Genomic DNA, 24,905 nt, shown 5'->3' on the forward strand with positions numbered 1-24,905 from the left:
GTTGTGGTGCGTCTGTGAGGGCTGCAGTGGGTTATTAGGAGCTGTAGGGCTTGGGGTGGGGTGTAATTTATGGCTGCATGGTTGTGTGGGTGGGCTATAGGGTGTGGCTTGGTGGGGGGCTGCGGTGGGTTTGTGGAGCTTTGAGCGGCACGTTGGGCTCTGGGGGTGTAATTTGGGGGCTGTGTTTGTTTTGGGTGCCCTGTAGGACTGTAGTGAGCTGCACGAAGATGTCCTGTGCGGCTGTACTGGAGCGTTGGGGTTGTAGGACCTGAAGTGGGATGTAATTTGGGGTTGTAGTGGTGTGAGGCTATGCCTATGGGGCTGTGGGACTGTGAAGCCCTGTGGGGTTGCATTGGGTAGTGGACACCGTAGAGACTGGGATAGGACGTAGTTTGTGTCTGCAAGGCTGTACAGGGGGGATAGGACATAGATTGTGTCTGCGAGGCTGTACAGAAACTGGGGGATCCATCCCAAGTGGCTTTAGGCGGATGCCCTGAAGGGCTGCAGTGGATTGTAGGGTCAAGGGGATGCTCCACGAGCTGTGTGGGGAAGGGGCTGAAGCAAAACCCAAGCATGATGTGACTTCGTCCAGCTCCTGCACTGATCCCTGTTGTGAGTAGCTCAGCTCTTTTCTCTTAGTCTGTTTTATTATTTGTATTTCTCCACATAGCTCTGTACTTTGTAAGTATCAGAAGCAGCTTGTTTTGACAGTTCTGTCAATTTCAACATGCTTTTGTTGTTGTTTTCCAAAAAAGGAACTGGAGCAATCAAAGTCACCATAAATAACTGTAAATATATAAACAAGAGTTAGTAATGAGTGAAATAAAAATGAGCTAATGGAGTGGTACCCAGATTTAATGCTTGACCGACAATTTGCAAGCAACTGGAAATTCAGTGGAAGGTACTATAATTATTGAGGTTATTGCGCTTCTTTTCTTGGCTTATTGTCTCTTTTCTGGTCCATACCACAGCTCATCTGAATGCTCCATGGAAAGGTTACCTGGAGATCCAGACTGTGGGAAGGAGCCCGAGTGGTTTCCCATGCCTTGTGCACTGTCATATTTAATAACTTTTTTCTTTTTTTTTTTCCTTCTGAATTCTACTGAATAACATGTATTTAATCACTTCATCTATTGCTATCAGTGCTGCTGAATGGTTCTCCAGCAGTGCTAAGACCTCTTCAGGTTTGCACTGCAGTCCCTGGTTTAGAGGGATGCTCACATTGTGATCTCTGTTTGACGCCATGATGTTTTTCAGTGTTTTTTCCTGCCACATGAATGGACCTGAAATCCCAAACACACGTGTGATTTCCAAGTGTGTAAATTGGAGATTTATTGATAGTTTCTCTGACTGAGGTTACTGTATGGGGGTTTGTTTGTTTGTTAGTTTGATTTTTTGGTTGAAATAAAATTGTTCCATCCAAAACCCCCACCAAAGTGAAGGGAAGACTTGAGGAATCCCTGGAGCGGTTTTTGGATGCTTGAGAATTAAGAGGAGATATTTCAAGATCAGGGACAAAACCAGAACTAAAATAACAAGAAAAACACCAATAAGGCGACAACAAATAAACAGCTGTCAGTTGGAAATGACAGATTGGAGGGATGTTATCAGACAGGACAGCAAAATGCCTGGCTAGATTAAATTAACACAAGGATTTTTTTTTTTCGCCATTTATTTTAGGAAAGCAAGTGAGAGTGCTGCAACAAAATCTGGCTGAGGATGAAACATTCTTGCAGCAGCCTTGGAGGCTGAACGTCAGCTGAGGATCTCAAAAATGAGGAGGAACAGCAAGTGCTTTGTCTCAAGACCCTTTTTTGAGACCTGAGGGAATAGTGCTTCTACTGCAGCAGCACAGCAAAAACTTGCATGCGAGGTACCATATTCCATAGCTCTACCTTTGCTGCTGCACTAACAAGGTTTTTTGAAGTTTGAGTTCTTAATGTGGCATTTAAAATTTCACTTACCCAAAGCCTCCGTTTTTTTTGTTATTTTTTTCTTTTTTTTTTTTCCCCCTGCGATTTACCACAAGAATATTAAAGGAAATAGTTTACTGTGGATCTTGCTAATAATATACTCCCTCCACCAGGAGAAAATATTCTACCTTGGCATTTGGAGCCTCACTAACAAGCAGCCAGAGAGGAGCGATGCCATATAAAACTGTAACCTCTAAATATGAAATTTTGGAGATCGCAACGAGCGGCGAGTGCCAGCTCCATGCCGGCAGCAGGGAGGAGGCAGAGGGAACGCCATCAGCTCGCTACTCGCTGCTGCACAGAGCACATAGCCCCAGGAGTTTCTCTGCCCGGTGTCCTGTTACCACTTGAATCAAGATGTGAATGCCAAGCCAGCTTATTTTTAGCATGATTTGGACCTAAAGAAGCAAATGCTGGTGAAATACATAGTACTGACAGCTCTGGAAAATCTTTATTCATCTGCAGCACAGGAAGCAGGGAAGGATGCAAGAAAGCAAAGCAATCCCAAGCTACAAACGAAGTTTCCCTAGCACTGCACAGATCCTGGCAGTAGCTGGGAGAGGGTTTTTCCACGCTAAGAGCAGGCCTGGCACGGCAGGGAGGAGTGCGGTGTGCCGCAGATTTGGACAGCCTGCAAGCCTCCAGCTGAGCTGACTGCGTCTGTTGGAGCTCAACTGCAGCAGCAGCGGGGCTGTAAAAATGGGAGAGACTCGGAAAACTTGAGTATCTGAGCCCTGCTCTGCTAAGCTCTGTGAGTTTACTGTGTTAATACAACATTGGCTCTGGGCAAATGGGCGGTCCAATGGTACTGATGCTGCCCTGTACCACCTCTAGCAGTCACTCAGACCCTCTGCTCTGTGGAACAACCCAAAAAGAGGACACTTATGACACAACCATCATGCCAAGCAGGCATGTTCCTATCCCCGTCTCCTGGGACGTTGCTGAAATCCTCCAGTGCCTTTAGGCATCTGCAGGACCTGAGCTGGCTGGGGACTTGTAGATCCCTGCAGGCAGCAGTTGGCTGAAGTGGAGATGGGGCCATGAAAGGGAGCAGAGTAGCAAAAATGGGTCCCTTTGGCTTTTGGGGCACAGCTAGGAGGTCCCTGGATGTGTGCCGGGAACAGTAGCTGGGGTTGTTGAAGGTGGACCACAGGAGATGTCCCTGCATTTCTCTGCCAGGAGGATGCACACACAGTGTTAACACGCTTGTCATCAGTAGATCTGAAATCTAACCACGGACAGCTCAGGGATCTGACAATTGTTTGTGTCTGCCTCAGACAAATATCTCATTGCCCCCTTTGCAAATTTGCTCCTCTGCTGCGTGTGTGTTTCGAGTTTCCTCATGCAAAACCTGCGTGGGTGTTTGGATATGTAATGAGCACATAGTTCAGGATGAAAACAAGTTGCCTGGAAGAGCCAAGTAACGCCAAAAAAATGAAAGCAATACAAACAACAACATGGCACACAGCCATACCAGCTAGACCGTGGGCCAGCCGGATCTCACGTACTCTCCGGAGCTGCAGAGCCGATCAGCTGTTGGAAAAAGAGACCTTTAAAGACAAGTGAGAGGAAATAGCATTGGCAGTGCAGGTCACAGCATGTTTCCTTCCAAAGCAGGACAGAGCCAAGGACATGAGGCAGAGCTGTAACATTCGGGGTCTCATTGCTCAGCAAGTCAAAAACCTCCAGTGGGTTGTAGTTGTGTAAGTGCCTATTGTTTTCTGAGCAGAATCAGAGCACTGGTCTGATTGGGTGTTGTCACAGCAGATTTTGGCAATGCTTGCTCACCTAAGTGAGCTCCCTCTGCAAAACAAAGCCCTGGCTTTAACTCAGTGCTCCATGTTGGGGAAATAAACCTGCCTGCCTACACAACTCTCTGACTGGAGAGTATCTTCCAAGACCTCCCATAGGAACTTTGAAGAAAAGCACCATTAGCCTATGGACCAGAGCAATTCCAAAAAATTCCCTGAAGTGGCCTCACTAATTATCATCTCATTTTGGTAGCGTGAATGAGGAAAAGTAGTGGTGAAGCTGTTTTGAAATGCATTTTCTGCAGAGCCTGAATGAATTTCTGTATAGAAAGGGGGGTGAGAGCAGGCCTCAAAGACAGGTTACGTAATTTTTCCCTTGCCCTCATCCATTTGGAGCAAGGGACCATCTGTACCTCCTTATAACACAGAGAAACAGTACTTCTTTCAGCATAAGAAAATAGGTCTAGTTGTGTAGACTCTGAACTAAGCATCTGCTCTAGCCCATTCACTTAAATACCTGTCTGAGAACTCTTCACCAGCTCTTAGAGCACCTGTTCATTGGTTAAAGGCTTGAATCAGTGAAAGCTCACTGGCAATCTGGAAGGTTGAAAGGGGCCTTAAATACCAGAGCTTCCATATGCATATTGGCATTTTTCTTTGCATAAATGCCAGCTTTAAAAGGCTTGTTTTACAAAGCACAAACACAGTTCTATGATGATTTTTTTTATTTTTTTTTTTTACATCAAGGTCAGTAACTCAGCTTCATTCATCAGTCTCCAGCTGCAAACATGTCCCAGACAATGGAGGAGAGTGTATGTGAGCCAGGAAGTGCCGTTTAAGGGGATGTGAGTGGCTCTGAACTGCACTGGGGAAAGAGGATCTTGGTGCCCTTGTGCACTTGGCCCTTCACGAACTGAAATAGGGCGCTTGAGGGCAGGAAAAGCTGCTTAGGTGGCACAAATAACACTCGCACTTGGTGAGCTTCAGTAAAAGGCACCTCTCAAATGTCACCGCTGTGCTGTCGACTCTGGTGTGATGCAGCCAACATTGTGCTCCTCTCCACAAAGGCAGTGAGCGCTCTTAGGAAGCAGACAAGATAATCCCAGCTAAAAATACTTATTCTTCCCCTGGGAGGTGCATGCATCCTGTGCACGGTGCTTTCACGGGGACGTGCTTGCACACCCAGTGCACTCTGCTCATCTTTCACTTCCGTGCTTCTCCTCCTTCCAAGTGAAGTGCTCGGGCATTGTGATTAGTGCTCTGAATCACCCAGAGAGGATGCTCCGTCCTGTGTTTCAGATGCAAAATGTGCCTTGGAATTCAATTGTTGCTATAGTGCTGTAATTACACGTTTTATGGAGTAGTTAGTCAGAATGGCTAGAGCTCTTGTTATTAGGCTTGGACTCCTTCTGCTTTATTTTAAAGACCTCTCTGATAAACATCTACTCTCTGCATTAAAAATAGTTTTTTTCAGCTTTTGTGTCCCTTCAAACGTAGCCACAATTCATGGCTGAAGGAAAATAGGTCCCCAGCTATGTGGAGGGACAGAGTTTGTAGCATGCTTTTTGCAACATAGGGGTTGTGGTGCTCTGGCATTGGCTGCTCCAAAATGTTCCTCAAAGTCAGCTGCAATGACACCAGCTGAGTACTTCCAGGATTCGGGAGTTCTTGAGCACTGATCTCAGCGACTTTGCTGTCTGTGGTTTGGAGAGGACTTGCACAGCCTGCTCAGGGCACCCATACCAACCAGGATCGTCTTCTTCCCTTCAGCAGTATGGAGGAAGTGGACTCTTCGGATGCTTCTTCTAGAAGATGGCAGCCTACCACAATGGGACACGGTTTGGTGAGGATGAATCCCTGTACCAAGGTGTTGCTGTTCTTATGCCCACTCTAGAAGAAGCTCAGCAGTATTGCAAGCAGCTGAGATAAGCAAGATAAGCACCATCCTTGACATCCCTACTCTGGTCAGCAGGGATACTCACCACCCTACACCATAGGGTTGGCCTTTCCCCTATTAACCACATTTTCTGCCCAGGTTTCCCTATCTGGAGAGTGGAGCTAACTGCTTAATTGCCTACTTTCTAAGGAGTCAGGCAGGATAATTAGCTAATGTTTGGGTAATGCGTCATAGGGTAAGAGTGCTAAGTAGTATTACTGTCAGCAACACAGTGGGAAGTGAAGAACTCAATCTTGTTTTTCAGTCGGGAATGTCACGGTCTTCCCTTAAGCTGATTGTTCACATTGATTGCTGAGGGCAGGGGACTTGGGTGAAAAGTTTCAAGGAGGAGGATGCCAAGGACAGCAGAAAGCTGTTTGCAATCCAGGAGAAGAGCTATGAGAATAGCTTGGTGTGCTTTGGAAAGAGAAAACTGAAAATGATGACAAAGGCAGGGAACACGCCTGGGGCAGCACAGAAAGGACTCGTGTCTGTAAGCTTAATTATTCAATAGCAACATCCTCTGAGTCATAAAAGTGCATCGGGGAAAGTTTCTTGTGTTGCATTTGTTGCATGCATGCAGCACTGTGGGAAGCATGATACAGAAACCCATCTAGCTCTCCCTGGGGACTGAAGTAGACTCAACCTAAAAGAGATTTTGCATCTTTAATTTCTATTATTCTGCAAATTACGTTACAGATGAACTTTAAACCCTTCTCATGTCCGTTGATCATAATTGATGAGATTTCAATTGTGCCTCCTTGAAGTTAAACATCTGAGAGACACTTTGCTTAATAGTTTGCCTTCCAGAGCACTGCATTAGCTCCCTTGTGCTCCAGTCCGCTTAATTTACAGCGAGTGCCCAAAAGTGGTGCAGTTAAGGAAGGAATCTTGGGCTGAAGCTCTCGATGCTTTCAAATGACCAGCAGACCCTTCAGCGCTGGCTTGTTTTTACCATAGCTGGAACAACACTTTCTGTGACTCACTCTTAATTATTCTCTGGATTCACAAACAAATGTTTTTAACCTCTTTCTGTTGTATCTGAGAATAATTAAACTCTCATCTCTGTCTCTGAGCAGTCCTGGAAACATTGCTGTGATCTGCCGTTCCACCTCTGTGAGCTTGACTCCTTGGCTTTCTGGCCCCACCAGAGAAGCATATCCTCCTTCTGCATCTTTTCTAAATGAGCTGACATTTTTCACACTTTCTGTTTATTTTCTTGCCCTGGAAACAGTCCTATGCTTTGATCTATGCAAAAAAGATGTCTTTTCCAGGGAGGTTGCTGGGCTTTCCCTGTTTCCTGTCAACTGGCCAACCGCAGGCCACGTGGAGAAGATGCTAGCTTCCTTTTCTTCTTCCCAGTATCAGTAAGCCAGCTGCAGACCATCTCAGCAGCTCTGCACCCTGCACAGGTGTTTCTTCAGGCAGGAGGATAGAGGGAAGAAACAGAGATGGTGCGGAATCAACCCTCTCCACCCTTTGCATTCCTACATCTTTGCGAGCTTTCCATCAGGAGTAATGTTTGACCCTTGGGAAAGCAGAGCAACCTTTTGTTTGCCATTCCTGATGATATGAAAATCAGCAGACACGCTGCTGTGGTGAGTCGCCCGCCATGAAACAGTCACATGCCAAACACCGCCCCATCCCAGTGCTCCCCAGGGAGAGTTTGTGCCCAGTCTCAGTTTCTGAAGTCCTCAAAAGCCTGCTTTATCCTAGAGAACCACTTCCTGTTGTGTCTGTTCCTGTATTTGTACTAAGTAGGTGGAAACACTGGCAGCAGTTATGGGAAGGGTAGGGCTTGGGGAAGGATGTACGTATTTATCGAGATCACCCTCCCAGCCATGGCTGGATGTTCTACTTAAGACCCTCTTCAGTGCTCAGTGTCAAGTGGAAAATAAGCAGGACTCACTGCTTCCATGAACAGAGATGAATTTTCCAAACCAAAAAACAATATTTGATGAAAGAATAAGCATCATCTGTCAAGACAGGGCATTTAAGGAGATCTCAAGTTGATTTTTCTTCTCCAGATGTTGCTCCAGCAGGAAATCCACCCAAAGGGTCTCATCGGTCCTGTCCAGAGCCTGACCTTAAGGTCTACCATGAGAGAGTGGGAGATTGCAGCTGTTTGCTGAGAGTGATACAGAGGAAGGGGACATTGTAGCTGTTCCTGTGCTCTCTTCACTGGGTTTGTGTGTATGGGAATAAGGAGAGATGCTTTTGGGGCTAGAGGTCTGCCAGGCTGGGGGAAATGGTGTAGGGAAGGCTGAGACAGGGCAAGGTTGCTAATGCTCTTAGAAAAAAAGGGCCATGGGGATCCAGGAGAAAGATGCAACTGCTGATGTTGAGAGGTGGCTTTTTTTTTTCCCCATAGATCCAGGAGTTTTCAGCATGTTGTAGAGAAGCGTTTCTGTTCCCTGGGAAAACAGGATAGCTACATACCCAGCAGGTGGCTTCACTTCTCAGCACACTCAGCTTCTCCTGCTCCATAGGAAGCTGTTTCCCAGGAGCCGCATATGGGCATGGACTGGTTCATGAGCCTATTCAGATTCTGCTTGTTTCTGTGGCTTGGTGATTTTGCAATCTGCTTCTTAGGAAGAGGAAGGAGACAAAAGCCCTGTGACTGCTGAAGGCTTGAGACAGATTCATGCTTATGAGCAGTCATCCATGTGGATTTGGCAGCCAGAGCTCAGAGGCTTGTGGGCTGCCTGAGTGCCATCCCTGCTACTTTGCCAACCTGCTGCCACATGCATAGACTGACTGAGGGGCTCAGGAATCTCTCCACATAGCTGAGAAAGAGGAGAAGAGGGACAGGAGAGTGACCCAAGTCATTATGTCCTTCAGCACGGGCACCTCGAATTGCCCAGTCCAGATTTGCTCAGTGTGTGTTGGAGGAGGGCAAGATCCTTCTTTGTCAAAAGAAGCATTGCAAATCTCAAAATGGAAGGAGCCTAAGAGCATGCTAGATATGGATACGACCCTACATGTAGCCCAGCAAGGGCTTTGCTTATGGTTCGCAACTCTCCTGCGTGCTTTTGGAGCACTTACAACAGCCAGCTTGCAGCCCTGCCCCTTCCCAGGAATATGCAGCTCCAAGGAGAAAAATAACTAACTTCTTGGAAAAGAATACAGCAAGCAAAAAATGTGAGTCAAGACAGATTTGCAAGGGAAAAGGAAAGGTGGTATGAAGAATAACAACAAAACACTGATTGATACTACAGAGAAGTTTCAGGGAGGTGAAAGGTTTGCAAAAATGCCAGCTTGGGAAGTATTAGAGAGACAGGTCTATCTGTGGAATACGAGAGCCAGATGTATACCTCTTCTGCCTGAAATCATCTAGGCAAAGCCAAAGGGGGTAGCCACAAAATGCACAGCTCAGAAAGTGGCTGGGTAACATCAGGAACCAATTGAGGTCTTGGGCATGGGTGGACTGGAGGTGCCAAGCCTGCTCACAGATACTGCTCGGATGGGTGTCATGTCAAGAATGATTCAAGCCACCCACAGCTCCTGCCCGCTTAGACCTTGGCTTCCCATGCTGCCTGCAAGAAGCAGTCACGTCTCCTTGTGTAGGCATCTAGAGTACACAGCAAAGCAAAACCAGCTGAAGATGAAGTAAAGATAATTCCAAAAAAAAGATTGGATGTATTAAGCAAGAATAGCATGTCCTCCAGATTGTTGAAAGAGGAAAAGAAGCAACAGTGGTGACCTTTTATAAGTCATGGAAAACGAAGGAGATAGCCGGGTTCTTGGGAAAGAGGTCAGGAAATGGAAGGCAGAGCAATGGAAATTTTTACCTGGCAACACTGACTTTGGTCCCAAATACAGCGAAGGAAAAGGCAGGACGTGACATAAATCTCTGACTGTCTAAAGGATGAAAGAATAATGAATGTTTATCCACAGGGCTATAAAAAACATGAAGATGGAGAGATTTTTTATCAGTCTATGAAATGAGTGGTTGTGAGAATACAGTGGAGGCAATATTTCGTCTCATTTGTGAAGAATTTGATGCACTGTCTCAACACAGCACTTTTCTAAAATTAATTTGGCTTGAATTTAAACATCACGCACGCTGAACATCGCAATTTAAAGGTCCTCTCAGATGGCCATATGATATCTTCCTCCTGGATAAAGTGGAAGTGTTAATGACCCCATCCCTCTCTTGAAGCCTTCTTTCTGCAGACACAAAACCGCTGCATTCATCTGCCTCCGCCAACCACAGTGCAGATAACACTCAGCAAAACACCGCATCCTCCAGGACGGAGGCGGGGAAGTGAGAAAGCCAGCAAGTGAGTCATCAAGCCTTACGGGCAAAATCTGCCTGGTATTTGTGGTGTGCAAGAGAATAGCCATGCGAGGGGCTTTAAGCTCACACTGGTCCTGCAGGGCCACTTGACTCTGTCCAGGGATCACTGTGTGTCATCATTCATCATCAAGACCTTAAAGTCTACTCTAACCCCCAGTATGTCCTTGTCGCCCTCTCTTCTTCTGCAGTGTGGTAGTTCCAGGAGCCATCTCTGCTGGCTTTCTATCACTGAAGTCTTCTGAGAGGAGAGAGCATTGGTTTGTGGCTGAAATCCTAAGCATGTAAATGTAGGCCATGATGCAAGAGAAACTGGCTTTCCAACTGTGCATGGCAAGAATGCCCCCTCATTAAGGGATCAAAGTGCTATCCATCGAGACCGCCTCTTGCAACATGCTGAAGACCTGATTATGGTCATTTTTCTCCCTGCTTCTACTGCATGCCTGAGAAAGGGACACGGTAATTAAAGTTTGAATCTCATTAAATCTCAGAAAGTGCTTGGCTTTCTGAGAATCCAATTATCACAAATGCTATGTAACGCCAGTCAGGGCACAGTTTGTTTTTGGAGTTTGGAATTATTCTTGTTAAACATACAAATATGGTATGAAATCAAAATTTGTAGAGTATGTTGAAAATCCAAAGAAGGTGCAGCTAAAAAAAAAAATCAAACAATTTAAGGGCAGAAAAAAATACCTTGGAGAGGGAAGGAAAGGCTGCAAGAGCTTCACTCACCAGTAAGAGAAGGGACAGAGCAGGGAAGCCTGAGCAGCAGGAATTACCCTCATTGAGCCCAAGGGCTTCCAAGGATACCGTGCCTGGGTCTGGATGAGCAACCCATCAAGATAACAAGCTCTAGCTCCTGGATGGTGACCTGAGGCATAAAGCCAGATGAGCAATGAACTGTCATGGCTTAACCAAAGGAGTGGCCAAGCTCTGGAACATGCTGCCTAAGAGGGTGGTTGAGTCCCTGGAGGCATTCAGGAATATTTAGATGTTGTACACCATGTTGGACATGGTGTAATGAGGAAATGGTGGTGGTGGGTGAATGGTTGGACTAGATGATCTAGGAGCTCTTTTCCAACCTGAATGATTCCATGACTCTATAAACTATGCCCCAGCTGTTCTGGCTTGCTCTGTGGTCACTTGGGTTTGACAGGTGAAAAGTCCTTGAGTTAATATGCACTTGGATCTGTACGTATTCATGGCACTGGACATTACGTAAAGCCAGCAGTGAGAGGTGAAGCTGCTCTTCCTCTTGCTCTTCAAACATGGAATCAGAGAATATTCTGAGTTGGAAAGGACCCACAGGGATCATTGAGTCCAACTCCTAGCTCCACAGAGGACCATCCAAAGTTCATAGAATCAGGGAACAGCCTGGGTTGAAAAGGACCACAATGATCATCTGATTTCAAACCCCCTACTGTGTGCAGGTTGCCAACCACTGGACCAGGCTGCCCAGAACCACATCCAGCCTGGCCTTGAATGCCTGCAGGGATGGGGCATCCACAACCTCCTTGGGCAACCTGTTCCAGTGTGTCACCACCCTATGGGTGAAAAACTTCCTCCTAATATCTAACCTGAACCTCTCCTGTTTTATTTTAAAACCATTCCCCCTTGTCCTATCACTATCCACCCTCGTCAACAGTCATTCTAAACAAACAAAAACAAGTTTAAACAAGTTCAAACCTTATGTCTGAAAGCATCATCCATATGCTTCTTGAACCCCAGCATCTTGGTGCCATGACCATCACCCTGGGGATCCTGTTCCATGCCTACCTCCCTCTGGTGAAGAACCTTTTCTTAACTCCCAGCCTGACCTTCCCCTGATGCAACTCCATGCTGTTTCCTCAGGCTTTGTCTCTTTTACTGGAAAGCAGAGCTCAGCTCCTGACCCTTCACTAACTCTGAGCTCCTGTAGGCTGCCACAAGGTCTCCCTTCAGCTTCCTCTTCAGTGTAGGAACCCTACAAACATACATGGTTGGAAGCAGAAGCCTGCCACATGGAAAGGAAATTCCTCTTTCTAACAAGCAGCTCGCCGTGGAGAGGGAAGAATTGGGTTCTCCATCCCTTGCTATTTCCACATCCTTACTGAAGTCTTCCTGAGCAACACAGACCACTTGTTTCAGCCCACTTCCAAATGCTGAGTTGCAGTGTATACAGAGCCTATCCAAAATATCCTCCCTTTTTCCATTGCTCCCAGGTTCGCCCCAGGATGTGACCTCCAGGTTATGGGACATGCACGTTAGGAAGGAATTCTTTACTCAGAGGCTGGTGATGCACTGGAACAGGCTGCCCAGAGAAGCTGTGGATGCTCATCCCTGGTAGTGTTCAAGGTTTGATGCAGTGGGTGGTAACTGCCCACAGCAGAGAGGTTGAAACAAAATGATCTCAAAAGGTCCTTTCCAACCCAAGTTGTTCTATGAGGGCAGAGTGGGTGATCTGAGACAGCCATCATGGTTTCACCAAGAGAAGGTCACACCCGATCAGTCTGGTGGCCTCCTATGATGAAGTGACAGAATCAATAGACAAAGGGAAGGCAACTGATGTTACCCACCTGGACTTGTCCAAGGCCTTTGACATGGTTCTTCACCATATCCTTCTGTCTAAATTGGAGAGAGACGGATTTGAAGGGTGGGCTGTTTGATGGATAAGGAATTGGATGGAAGGTCATAATCAGAGACCTGTGGTCAATGGCTCTATGTCCAGATGGAAGCCTGTAATGAATGGTGCCTGTCAGGGGTCCTTCTTGGGATAAATACTCTTTAACATCTTTATCAATGACGTAGATGGTGGGATTGAATGCGCCCTCAGCAAGTTTGCTGATGACACCAAGCTGAGCAGTTGATATAGCAGAAAGAGATGCCATCCAGTGAGATCTTGATAAACTCTGAACGTGAGTCTTTGTGAAACTAATGAGGTTTAACAAAGCATAGTGCAAGGTTTTGCAGTTGGGTCAAAGTAATCCCAGATATGTATACAAACTGGGAGGAAAACTCCTTGAGATTACCCCTGCTGTGAAGGGCTTAGGGGTCCTGGTGGATGAAATAATGAACATGAGCCAGCAGTGTGTGCTTGCAGCCTGGAAGGCCAGTGGTATCCTGGGTTCTATCAGAAGAGAGGTGGCCAGCAGGGACAGGAAGGTGATTGTCCCACTCTGTTCTGCCCACATGAGGCTCCAGCTTGAGTATTGTGTCCAGATCTGGACTCTCCAACACAGGAAGGATGTGGAGCTGTTGGAGAGTGTTGGAGAGTTGTTGGAGTGTTGGAGAGTCTTGTTCAGCCTGCAGAAGAGAAGGCTGTAGGAAAATTGTGGCCTTCCAAAATGTAAATGGAGTTTACAACCACGAGGGAAATCAACTTTTTACACGAGTAGATAGCGACAGGACAAGGGGGAACAGTTCTAAACTGACGGAAGGGAGATTCAGATGTCAGGGAGAAGTTTTTTTACTGAGTGAATGATAAGATGCTGGAACAGGCTGCCCAGAGAGGCTGTGGATGCCCTGTCCCTGTAGGTGTTTAAGGCCAGGTTGGATTGGGCCCTGGGCAATCTGATCTAATACGTGATCTAGCGGCTTGCAACCCTGCCTGTGGCAGTAGGGTTGGAACACGATGATCGTTGAGATCCCACTCAACCCAAGCCATTCTGTGACTCTATGATTCTATGATATGATTGTCCATCACCAGGGCTGGTGGTGGCTCTCGATGCCTGGCTTTGCTGCACTGCTCAGCTGCTGGCTTGCCAAGGCACGAGGCACTCAGCTGTTCATTGCCTCAGTTTTCTCAGCTGTAAATGCATATTAAAATAATAACCTCATTTGTTAGGGTGCTGACAGCCTCCAGCAGTGATAGTGAAGAGTTCTGCCAACCTGGGTTAAAAGGTGCTAGTTAAGTGCAAAGTACTATTATGCTTTTTGTGGCACAGTGTGTCTGCCATACATTACACTTATGTAACATTACTTAGCACTTAGTCGGCACTTCACATCTTTAACTAATTAATGCAGAATCGAGCCATTTACCAGCATGAACAGAAAAACATCCTGTAATGACTGATCATGAAGCTCTGGACTGATTTCCAGACTCCTCCATGAGTGAGAATTGCAGAAGATACAAAATAAGTTTTTGAAAAAGAAAGGCCAAGCAAACAAACAGATGCTTTAAAAGAGAGAAAAATTGAACTGTGTGACAGTGAAGGACTTGTAGAGAAAAATAACACACTGCATTTTCTCATAGAAACAACCAGCCAGAGCTCAGCCTGCAGCATCTCCAAAGCACGTTTAAAATTTACCTCCTCCTCCTTTTTGCAATTAAACACATATTCTTATTCACCTCAACTTATAAAATAAATAATGACAATTTTTAGTGCTAGCAATTAAAAGCAATGCTGTTTACATTTTAATTAGCTCTTTCAGTGTAACTATCTCAGCTTCTTTCAATCAGAAATGGATGTATTTAGAAACAAGGCAGCTCCTAAATGCTCTCTGCTTTTCTGTAAACAGTAGCCCTGCTCTGCTTTCAGATTCTCAGGGTGGAAGGAGTGGAGAGGCAATCTGCTGGATGGAAAACTCTGCACAGCTTTTCTTCCCAGTGGTGATTCTCTGTGGGAGTACAGAAAAGGAAGTTTATTTTGGAAGTGAGAAAAATAAAGAGAGGTTTTGTTCCAGGAGAACACAAAGATAAGTAGCATCTGTGCAGCTGGAAGTGCGGTGTGTGGCTGGGAGGACCATTTTACAGCTGCAAAATGCCAGGTACGTTTCCACCTCCTGGTAAAGCTTCAGAAAGCATTGAAGTGCTACCAAGGCAGTCCCCAATTTCCACCCACCTTAGGTTTGTGTTGCAAAATCACCGATCATCTTCCTGCTCAGTGCCATCTGTGGGCCTTGATTCAGTACTGTGCAAGTCAGTGAAAATTTACCAGCAGTTTCAGTAGAAATAGTCACAGCTATGAGAATACCAGTGCTGTACATCAGGTTCTCTACGCATCAAACGTGCTCGGTCTGAACCCACTTCGACAATTCACTCTGTTGTACCCAGCACATCTGCATCTCAGATGCAAACCTCTTGGAGGAGAGACAGATGTCAAAACACCACTCAGATAGCTTTTGCTGTGAAGTAATTCTTCCCAAATAAACATCAACTGTGAACATGTTGCTGAACGGTGCTAAAAAGAGGCAGGATCAACAGGTGCACATGGCGTGGTTTTAGCAATCTTCTGCTTTGTGCCCTCATGCCACTGAGGTGGCATTATTTGTGACTCACAGATAAACTCAGTGACTTGCCCAGGGCAGCAGGGGAAAGTCTTTGGAGATAGAATGAAAATGCAGTGCTTTTCTGGGGAATGTTCTGCCTAAATATTTTCTTTTTCCCAGCTATTGTGTGGGTCATAGAACCCTGGATTTCTTTGAGTTAGAAGGGACATTTAAAGGTCATCTGTTCCAGCTCCCCTGTGATGAACAGGAACATCCACAGCTAGATAGGTTGCTTAGATCCTGATCCAGCCTTGTCTTGAAAGTCTCCAGGGATGAGACATCAACAACATCTCTGGGCAACCTGTTCCGGTGCCTCACCCTTATTGTAAAACACTTCATCCTTATGTCCAATCTAAATCTCCCCTCTTTTAGTTTGAAACCATTTCCCTTTGTCTATTACAACAGATTCTGCTAAAGAGTCTGTCCTTTTCTTTCTTGCAGCCCTCTTTTAGATGCTGAAAGGCCACTCTCAGGTCTATCCAGAGCCTTCTCCACACAGAACAGCCCCAGCTCTCTCATCCTGTTCTTTTAGGGGAGATGTTCCATTCCTCAGATCATTTCTGTGGCATTTTCTGTTGGTTCCCCCACCTTCTACTGTTACATTGGGAACAGCCCTCACCATCATCTCACTTTGAGGCAGCCTGAGATGACAAAGCCTTTGGAAAGGACTGATTCTTTTGTGTCCTGGAGCACAGTAAGTACAGATGATGATGAAGCCATCACAGCTGGTTACAGCCACATGAGCTTGAGCTGTCTGTTCTTTGATGCCGGTGGATGGCATATTGCTTTGAAAAGGAGCCCATCGTTGGACATCATGGAACCTAATTGGTACCGTTTGTTATAGCATCAACACTGGATAGCTTATCCTGTAGAGCTGAGGGACCACCCCAGCCTCTCAAAAACTACTGGCATGTGTTGTCTTGATCTTTCAATGCTGCACTGAGATTTTCATATTTCTCCGGCCAATCTTCCACTCCCTCTCTGCTTCTTTCCAGCTCAGAACCCCATCCTAGTGCATGAGTCCACTTCATGCACCCATGTGATGAGTTACACTTTGGAAGACCTTCCTAAACCTGCTCCTTACAGATTGGAAACGGATGGGAAAGCTTGGACACATAGCAGGAGAAGATTGCTAAGGGCTAGAAAGCAAAACAGGAGTTTGAGTTTTTTAAATCTATGCTTGAAGGAACAGCAAGAATGGCATGTAAAAGGCAGTAGTGAGGCTGGAAAATCCCAAGTAAGGCTCTACCCCTGGCTGAAGGTCAGGAAAGTGGCCATAAATGCTGGCCAAGGCTGGACCGCGAGAGGCTCCTCAGGGATGCCGCGGACAGATGTGCACTCCTGGATCCAGCTGTGCCACTGGACACAGACACTGGACATGCTCCCCCCTCCAGACATTCCTCCCCACCCTCCAGCTGCTCCAGCCCCTGCAGCACAAAGCAACATCGCTCACTGGGGTGAACTCTCCATTGACAGTGTGGTACAGAGCATCATTTCCAGCCAAGGCCAGTAATGAGTAGCTGGGGCACGGTGACATTTCCAGTTGACACAGCCCTCTGTGGAAAGAACATCTGCCTGTGGCTAGAGAATAGCCAAGGTAGCCAAGCTTGAGCAGTTTGAGACGGTTCAGGATTGCTTTGAGGAGGTTGGCGAGCCATGCAGCAAAATTAGTTGCATTTCATGGAAAAGTGTAAGAAGGGCTCCTACAGCCAAAATTGTAGCTGGGAAGCAGACAAGGAGGAAAATGAAACTATGAGCAAACAAAAGAGGCCCGTACTCATAGCCCTCCTCAAAATCCCGTCCCCTTAGTTCCCAAAAACGTGCTCTTGGGAAATTTTAGATTTAAGAAATCAATCTGTGTAGGCTGCAGACATCCTCTGGTATTCATCCTCAGTTGTTAATGGCAGGATTAGTTAATGAACATTTTGATCCTTAGGTGGCTATTTTATAAATTTTTGGACAATGTGGTCCTGAGAGGCAGAAGAAAGGAAATGTGGTGGTGATTTAGAACAGAAAAGGATGGAATATAATTCTGGCACTCACCAGCCTATAAATATCATAGAACAAATATTTAAGAAAAAGTCATGATGAAATGTTTAGAGCTTGGTTCTGTCCACACAATAGTGTCAACAGGGAGAAACTGCAGAAGCCAGATGCTGAGTAAAATTACCAGGAGACAAGAGTTGGACTTGAAGAATGATGGGCACAGAAAACAGCCAGGTTTTCTTCTTTTCCAACTTCTTTTTTTTTTTTTTGGAGGGAAGAGGTATAATGTTAGAGAATGACAGAGCCAGAAGATGAAGGAAGCACACATTTATGAACATGTGTTTTTGTTTTGATTAATGTATTCTGCTTCTTTGTCTTAGGAAATAAGAAATTAGAATAAAAAAAATGAGTTGGTCTGAAGCACAGTTTGTGCAAAGTGAAAACACATTGAAATGCAGTAACTAATCCCAAACAAGAGTGTGCTGCATTGAACAAGGCGTGTCCACTGCGGTAGGACAAGAGTTAGGATCAAGTTTCATTGACATCCTTGCTGATGATCCGGGAGGACAGTACCAGTATGAATTGAAATTCACAGAGGACAGTAAATTAGAAGCAGGTTAGCAAGTAATCAGGAGTTTTCCGTGGTTTAGATCTACTTCTGTTCCAAACACCTGGAAATATCCACCCGATACGAAGAGCCATTTCATGCACTGAAAAATCGCGTCTCACTGAGTGCCGTTTTCATTACTCACCACCTAGCCCACTCAGTCTCTCTGTAATTCTCTGAATGTACTTCTGGGTATCTTCCATAGGTCTTTCCACAGGTCCAACCCTTCTCTTTGTTAACTTGTGTGATATTCAGAGACACGTTTCTGGAGCAAACACGTGCACCCAGTGCTTGCAGCCGCCATCTCCAGGTTTGCTGCCTGCCCGCTTTCCCCCCATGCAAAGAAAATCACTTGAAATCACTCGAGTGATGGAGCGGTGTGCATTTGGACGTATGTCCCCTCTCCACATGGCTTTCAGTGCTCTTATCTGCTAATACAGATTAAACTGGTTTCATGATTAACCTCCCAGGTCTGTGCTTGCCAGCATGCTCCTCTGGCACATGGAATGCTCCCTGACCTCCTCCTCCTTGTGCGACTTGGGCGATTCATGGCTGTTACTCAAGACCTCTCATCCACGAAATCTTGAGTAACATCCGTGAATTTTCTAAGTAGAATAAATCAGGTCTCTGGAGCGTTGACCTGGGTTCTCCTCGCTATCAGGAGAAAGGGAGCAGGGAGGGACAGAGCTTGTGAGCGTCTGTGTCTTCTCCCATCATGCTGGCCTGAGGGAACATCATGCAGCTGTGTCTGGAGGGTCAGGCTGAGTGTTAGGAAAAGGTTCTTCAGAAGGCAGTGGGCATGGAACAGGCTCCTTGGGGCAGTAGGCACTGCCCCAAGCTTCCAGAGCTCAAGGAGCATTTGGGCAACTCTCTCAGCCATAGGGTTTCAATTTTGGGTGGTCCTGTGTGGAGCCAGGATTTGGACTCCATATTCCTTGTGGGTCCCTTCCAACTCAGGATATTCCATGATTTTATGGTTCCAGAAGGACACAGGCTGTTTCTGGGGCTGATTTGATAACTTCTGATCTTCTCTCACAGATAAAACTCAACGTGTAAGGAAATTAGGCTGGTGATGGGAACAGCATTACCTTACGCAGAGGGAGCAGCCACAATGGGAAGGGGAGAACTTCATCTGTTTATTATCTCAGCATCTGCTGAGGATGAAGGGTGGAGGGAGAGGTGGAAGATCTGGAGGTGGAGCAATAACTAAAATGATCTAGGGAGATTGGAAATCATAGCAGCCTCCATCATGACACGCTGGAAGTCCTTCTCAGAAGGTCTTGTTCTTTGAGATGTCACCCCTGAGATGTTTTCCTTTGCAGGGTGCAAGTGTTCCCAAGTGAGTCCAGACCATGGGTGAGGCCAGTTAATGAAGCTGTCACCCATGGGTGTTTCACAGGATAGGGAGACCTATCCTGTTACTGGACGTGGTCTGTGTGAGTCAGCCATGGAGGCTGTACACTGCAAGGAGCAGGCTGAAGCCTTCCAAAGAGACAATATTTATCCGGTTTGGTTTGTGGTTGCTTGAAGTCTGCTGGAGAATTTGCTCTCAAACAACCAAACAAACAGAGGAAAAAGAAATACATGTGAATGAATCCAAATGTCTCCTTATGGCGTTTTTGGCTTTTTTTTTTTTAATGAAATGTGTTGATTTTGCTTTTGCAGTATGTCGAGGCTAATTTTAGGAACGTGCGATCTTTAAAATTCCAAGGGGTTGCAAAAACTCTGGGGAGAATAACACTGTGTCTTTCTGCCCCAAAGGCTGAACCATTTGCTTTCCTGCCAAAGAGCCAGTGATTCCCAGGGTGGAAGGGCAAACAGTCTGCAAGTCCTCGCAACCAAGCTGTATCTCCAAACAGGGCAGGAGACCAAAGCAAACTGCTCTCTCCCAGGCTGGAAGGCAGGGGAAGCCCAGGGAAAGCAGCTATGGAGTGGCCAGGAGCCACAAGGCCTTATATCAGGTGCCTCCTCATCCACACTGGCCCCAAAGGGACTTGCTGGGATAGGGGGACAGCAAGAACTCCAGCTAAGCCTGTCCCCACCCTTTAAGCCTCTAGAATTGGACGCGTCTGGCTCCTTCTCTGACTCAGCCATTATATCCAGGGAATTTATGGCCTTTCCTTCCTGCCAGCCTCAGTAAATAACCCTGTCATCTGACTGGGATTTGGGAACCTACCAGGAGGAGGAGGAGCTTCACAAGCAGATCGGGCTGAGGACCTGACCACAGCGGTGAGCAGCCCCAAGTAGAACCCTCACCGGTGTCATCTCCATCCTCAGTGGAATGGAGCCCTTGGGGAGGCCCTGAAAGCTACCATAACCCGCATATATATGTGAGCTTCATGCTTCATCTCTGTTGGTATTTTGCTTGTGTACCTGAGGTGGAGTAGAGCAGGACATGCGCAGGTAGCAGGATGCCTTCATTCCATGCACCCTCTAGTGCCCTGGCTCCGTCAGGCTGAATGGAGCCGTGAAATTCAGTCTCGGCAGGGTTCTCTTGCTGCTCCCAGGCTATCATAGTCCCCTGTACAGCCTCTCTGTAGCTAATTTGGACATCCTGGCTTGCCCCCTGGAGGCAGCCCCATGCACCGCTGATGTAGATAAGAAAAATAACACTAGTAGTAAGGTGGGGGTAAATTAGCAGAGATGTTTAAGCCCATAAGGGATGCAGCAGAAATCAGTGCTTTTGGGCTGTTGAAGTACACTTTTTTGGGGGGGGGTAGCTTGGACCATCTGGAGTGAAGAGAGAATGAGACAGAACCAATAAACTAAAGATCTCTTGGTCTTTCTTCACTCATCCATCTCTAGAGCTCTTTTTCTCATTTGATACTGCAAGGATCATGATCCCTGCAAGACAGATGAGAGATGTTTTATCTCCTCACCATTACAGCTGTCAGACTGAGCCTCTGGGGTTTCTGAGGAAACCACAGCCTCTGGGCCAGGAATTATGTGCTGCATCCTCCTGGCATGGGCGCAGGGAGGTGCCTTTTCCTTCCTGGTCTTCCTTTTCCCCCTGCTCTGCTCTGTTCTGGTGTGGCCTCACCTCAAGAATTCTGTGCTCTTTGGTCACCACAACATAAGGACAGAAAACTATTAGAGAGCATTTGGAGGAGGGCTGCAGAGGTGGGGAAGGATTTGGAGGACAAAATGTATGGGGAGCAGCTGAGGTCCAGCACAGCCAATGGAGAACTACTCCTGGAGCCATGAAAAGTGGGGGTGCTTGACACTGTTGGTGCTAGGGAAATCCTTTAGCAGCCTGAGACTCACACACTGTTCATAAAAGGGTTTTGTGGGCACTGAACTGGACAAGCAGTGAAGAACAGTGTTAAATCACACGAGTGCCCATCTCCACCCAGGGGAGTTGGAGGTTTGTGATCCTTGAGGTCCCTTCCTTCTGTGATTGTGTGATTCTGAGTGCTTGCTTGCAGGTTGATATGAGCCTCAAGAAGTCTTCTGCCCCACAATATTTTTCTGGACAAACAATCCCCGCATGGCCCTGTAGCAGTGGTTAATAATCTCCGTCTTTCTGTTTGGGCTTTTTTTAAGGCAAGCATGGATTCATGGGCTGATTGGACTACCTCAGAATTCATAGGCTGGCACAACTTGGTAAAGGCCTTACGTTCTGCCAGGGGAGGTTCAGGTTGGATGTGAGGAAAAATTTCTTCTCAGGAAGCATTGGCACAGGCTGCCCAGGGAGGTGGTGGTGTCACTGTCCTTGGAAGTGTTCAAGGGCAGATGTGGCACTGAGGGACATGGCTGGTGAGCATGGCGGGGAGGGATTGACAGTCGGACTAAATGATCTCACAGGTCCTTTCCAACTGTAATGATTCTATGATTCTACGTGTCTATGAACTTCTGGTCTCAGAAGCCACGAGGCGGAAGACCCAAAATAGCACAAGGCAGTGTGTGAAAAAATAAAGGAATAAACGAACAAATAAATGAATAAATAAAAAGGATTGCTGACAGCCTGGCGAAGACCCTCATGATGAATTCGTAAAGACGATCAGCAAATTGCCACTCAGGACAAAGACATGGAGGCAGCAGCTCATCCCCAGCCCTCTGCAGCACTCCCTTAGTCATGCGGTATTGATTCCCTTGGCTGGGGCCGTGAATCATCAGTTCCTCGCGGGGAAGTGCTCGTACAGGCACAAATTACCGGTGTGCATGCAAGCAGGCGCAGCAGCGATGAGATGCTGAAGGAGATGCTCTCGTCACGTGATTTGGGCAGGTGATCAACAAAGTACAGGACTGAAAAAAATAATCGGTGGCTGTGGCTAAAAAGGAAACAGGTACAGGGAAGAAGGTGATGTCTTGTCCAGGAAAAGTCATCTGCCATCCACCCTGTGAGGGAGAACAACGGGCCTGTCCTTCCAAAGCCGCATCCTCCGCTTGCCTTTTGAGCAGACAAGAGGTTATTCAAGTCTTCACCCATGCCATAGCAGCCAAGCACATCAGAAGCAGTGGTTTGAGGTCCTCTACATCACTCCATTAAAACCTTTTACAAGTGCTTTGATCCTTCCCTGTTTCTCCCCAACGCAGCCGAAGAGGAGCCAAAATTCCCACGTGGCAAACCCCTGCCTGTGCTATTTTCCCTGGGAGGTCTGTGCATGGAGAAAAAGCAGAAAGGGAAACTAACAAAGGATTAAGGTTCTCTGCAGGCGGCAGCAAGGCAGCCACAGCTCAGGGCTCTGTTGGCAATGGGCATCTGCTGGCAATCAGGATCTGGCTCTGCAAGTGGCTGCAGTGCATCCTCGTAGCTTTGTGAACACAACCTGTGGCTGCAATGGAGCTGAAGAGAGGGCTGAATGCTGGCCAGAAACCTGGGGCTTGCTAAATGCACCGAGTGCCCCCTGGGCATTAAGCCATGCTGCACGGGAAGGCGTGCGTGGGCTGAAAATAATCCCTGCTCCCCTCTGATTTTATTAGCATCCCCTAGGTGGGAGGGGAGGAGATGCTGCTGCAAAAGCAACGCAGCAATCCAGAGCAGAGGAAAGGAGAAGCCTGTGCTTCCGCTGCCAGGGAACAAGCTTGAAAGGGATCCAGCGGATAAAGAGATATTCAAAGTTCAGCTAATGAGCGAGATGACTCACTGCCTCGGCCAGACAAAGGTTAGGCTGGAAAATAGAAACACTCTCTGCAAGGGCTGGAGGGGACACAGAGGGCTGAGGAGGAGGTGACGCTGAGTGCTGGCAGGGGTGGGGAGTTTGAATGTGACCCCGGATTTGCTCTGGACTTGCACCAGGATTTGTACTGGGGGGTTGCGTGATGGAATTCAGTGGCCTTCACTGCAGGGCTCTGTGGCCATTTCCATGCCAGCAGACATTTCGGCATGTGGCAGCTGTGCCCACAGTGCTTCTGCAGCCCTTCTTCTGCGTCAAACATCTATCCGTTTGCTTGGAAATTAAGCAATACAGCCCTGGCCTTCTTCCTCTGCTCCACGCCAGTGCTGCTGGGACCAGCTTCGGAGGATGGTCAGCCCCCCAGAATGCGGGGAAGCATCAGCTTGTTTCAAACACGTGCATCGTCACCACTGTGCCCCAAGAAGAGAAAAACTGTGGTAAGCACACACACTGCTCCAAACCTTCCTGAAAATGGGGGCTAGAAGAGCAGTGCCTCTCTGTTCATTGGGAGTGCTGGCTGTCCTGGGATACCTAAAAACTCTCCTCAGGCATCCCTGGGTCAGGGCTGGGTAAAACAGAGGAAGAGATCTCTTTTTTCCCTTCTGGTTATTGTAGTGCAGAAACATGGGGACAGTTTTGCTGGTGTCCTTGGGACTTCGTGTTTTGGATGTGCTTTTATTTCCTTCACCTCCGGCAGGAAGCTGAGGCTGGGGCCACCTCTGCAACTCAGTTCCCGGCTTCCCCAGGACGTGGCACAGCAGCACATGCTGTTTCAAACTACACTACGTCCTAAACACTCTTGGACAGGAGGTTTCCAGCTGAACAAAACTGAAAAGCCAACCCTTTCCTCCCTGAGATCTTGGGAAAAGGAGAGGTGGATGGAGTGGCCCTGTTGACTTTTTGGGGATGCTAGAGGAGAGCAGGCAATGTCTCATAACTCACGTTTGAGCCAGAGTTTGCTCTGTATGGGTTGGGGATGCTCTACAGGACTGGATGCTTATGGGTGATGGTGGGAGAATCATAGAATCATTCAGCTTGGAAAAGACCTCTACAATCATCTACTCCAATCATCAACCCATCCCCGCCATGCTCACTAACCATGTCCCTCAGTGCCACTAGTATGCAGAGCACAGGCACGGGGATGGGGCATAAGTGAAGTATGGACTGAAGGATTGAAACTGCCTGATCTGCTCTTTGCAGATGCATTTTTATGCTGTGCACAGCATTTAAGAACCAGTGCTAGGAAAATATTTAAAATCGGTACTTCACAGTTGTATGGAATGCAATGTACTTGCTTGCCTACAGCAGAGCGTTGAAACTAGATGGTCTTTAAGGTCCTTTCCAACTCAAGCTATTCTATGATTCTATGATTTTTCCCTGCCTACATGGTCTCTTCCAAGCACATTTATAAGCAGCCAGGTCTTGGCACTGGAGTGCCTGCCAAGGAGCTGGATGTTGGCTTCTGAATGTGGAGAAGACAGAGCAGCAGGCAGGATGCTTGGACTCTTCTACAGCGCTGTTCTTTCAGCAGCATGCCTAAATGGGCAAGGAGGTCAATGGCATCCTGGCCTGCATCAGAAGTAATATAATAGCAGTGCTAGGGAAAGGATCATCCCCTCATACGTGGCACTGGTCAGACTGCACCTCAAAATGCGTTCAGTCTCACTGCAAGAAAGATATTGAGTTGCTTAAGTGTGTTCAGGGAAGAGCAATGAAGCTGGCAAAAGGACTAGAAATCAAGAGTTATGATGAGTGGTGGAAGGAACTGGGGCTGTTTAGTCTGGAAAAGACTGAACATCACTCTAGATCTGCCTGACAGAAGAGTGCAGCAGTGAGGTGTCAAACACTTTTCTTGGGTGATGAGTGATAGGACATGAGCAGATGGCCTCAAATTGCACCAAAGGAGGCTTAGATTGGATATTAGGAAGAATTTCTTCAGAGAGACTGCTCAAGGATTGGAATGGCTGCTTAGGGCAGTGTGGCATCCCCAT

The 24,905-nt window shown here is 47.0% G+C and overlaps 1 protein-coding gene and 1 long non-coding RNA gene across 4 annotated transcripts in view; one reads left to right on the plus strand and one right to left on the minus strand.

Annotated features, from left to right (window-relative positions):
* MKLN1 (muskelin 1) overlaps positions 1-24,905 on the minus strand; it is a 679,793-nt gene that overhangs the window by 107,549 nt on the left and 547,339 nt on the right. The gene's annotated exons all lie outside the window — the stretch shown is intronic.
* On the plus strand, positions 114-23,345 carry LOC125688169 (uncharacterized). 2 transcript variants are annotated; one of them, XR_007374629.1, is made up of 4 exons: positions 114-612; positions 1,681-1,873; positions 2,087-5,567; positions 8,032-23,345. It is a non-coding gene; the product is annotated as an uncharacterized LOC125688169 (long non-coding RNA). The 2 variants fall into 2 exon arrangements; XR_007374628.1 differs by having other exon boundaries at positions 119-612; positions 2,087-23,345.

This window comes from Lagopus muta, chromosome 1 (assembly GCF_023343835.1).
Source record: "Lagopus muta isolate bLagMut1 chromosome 1, bLagMut1 primary, whole genome shotgun sequence".
Lineage (NCBI taxonomy): Eukaryota > Metazoa > Chordata > Aves > Galliformes > Phasianidae > Lagopus > Lagopus muta.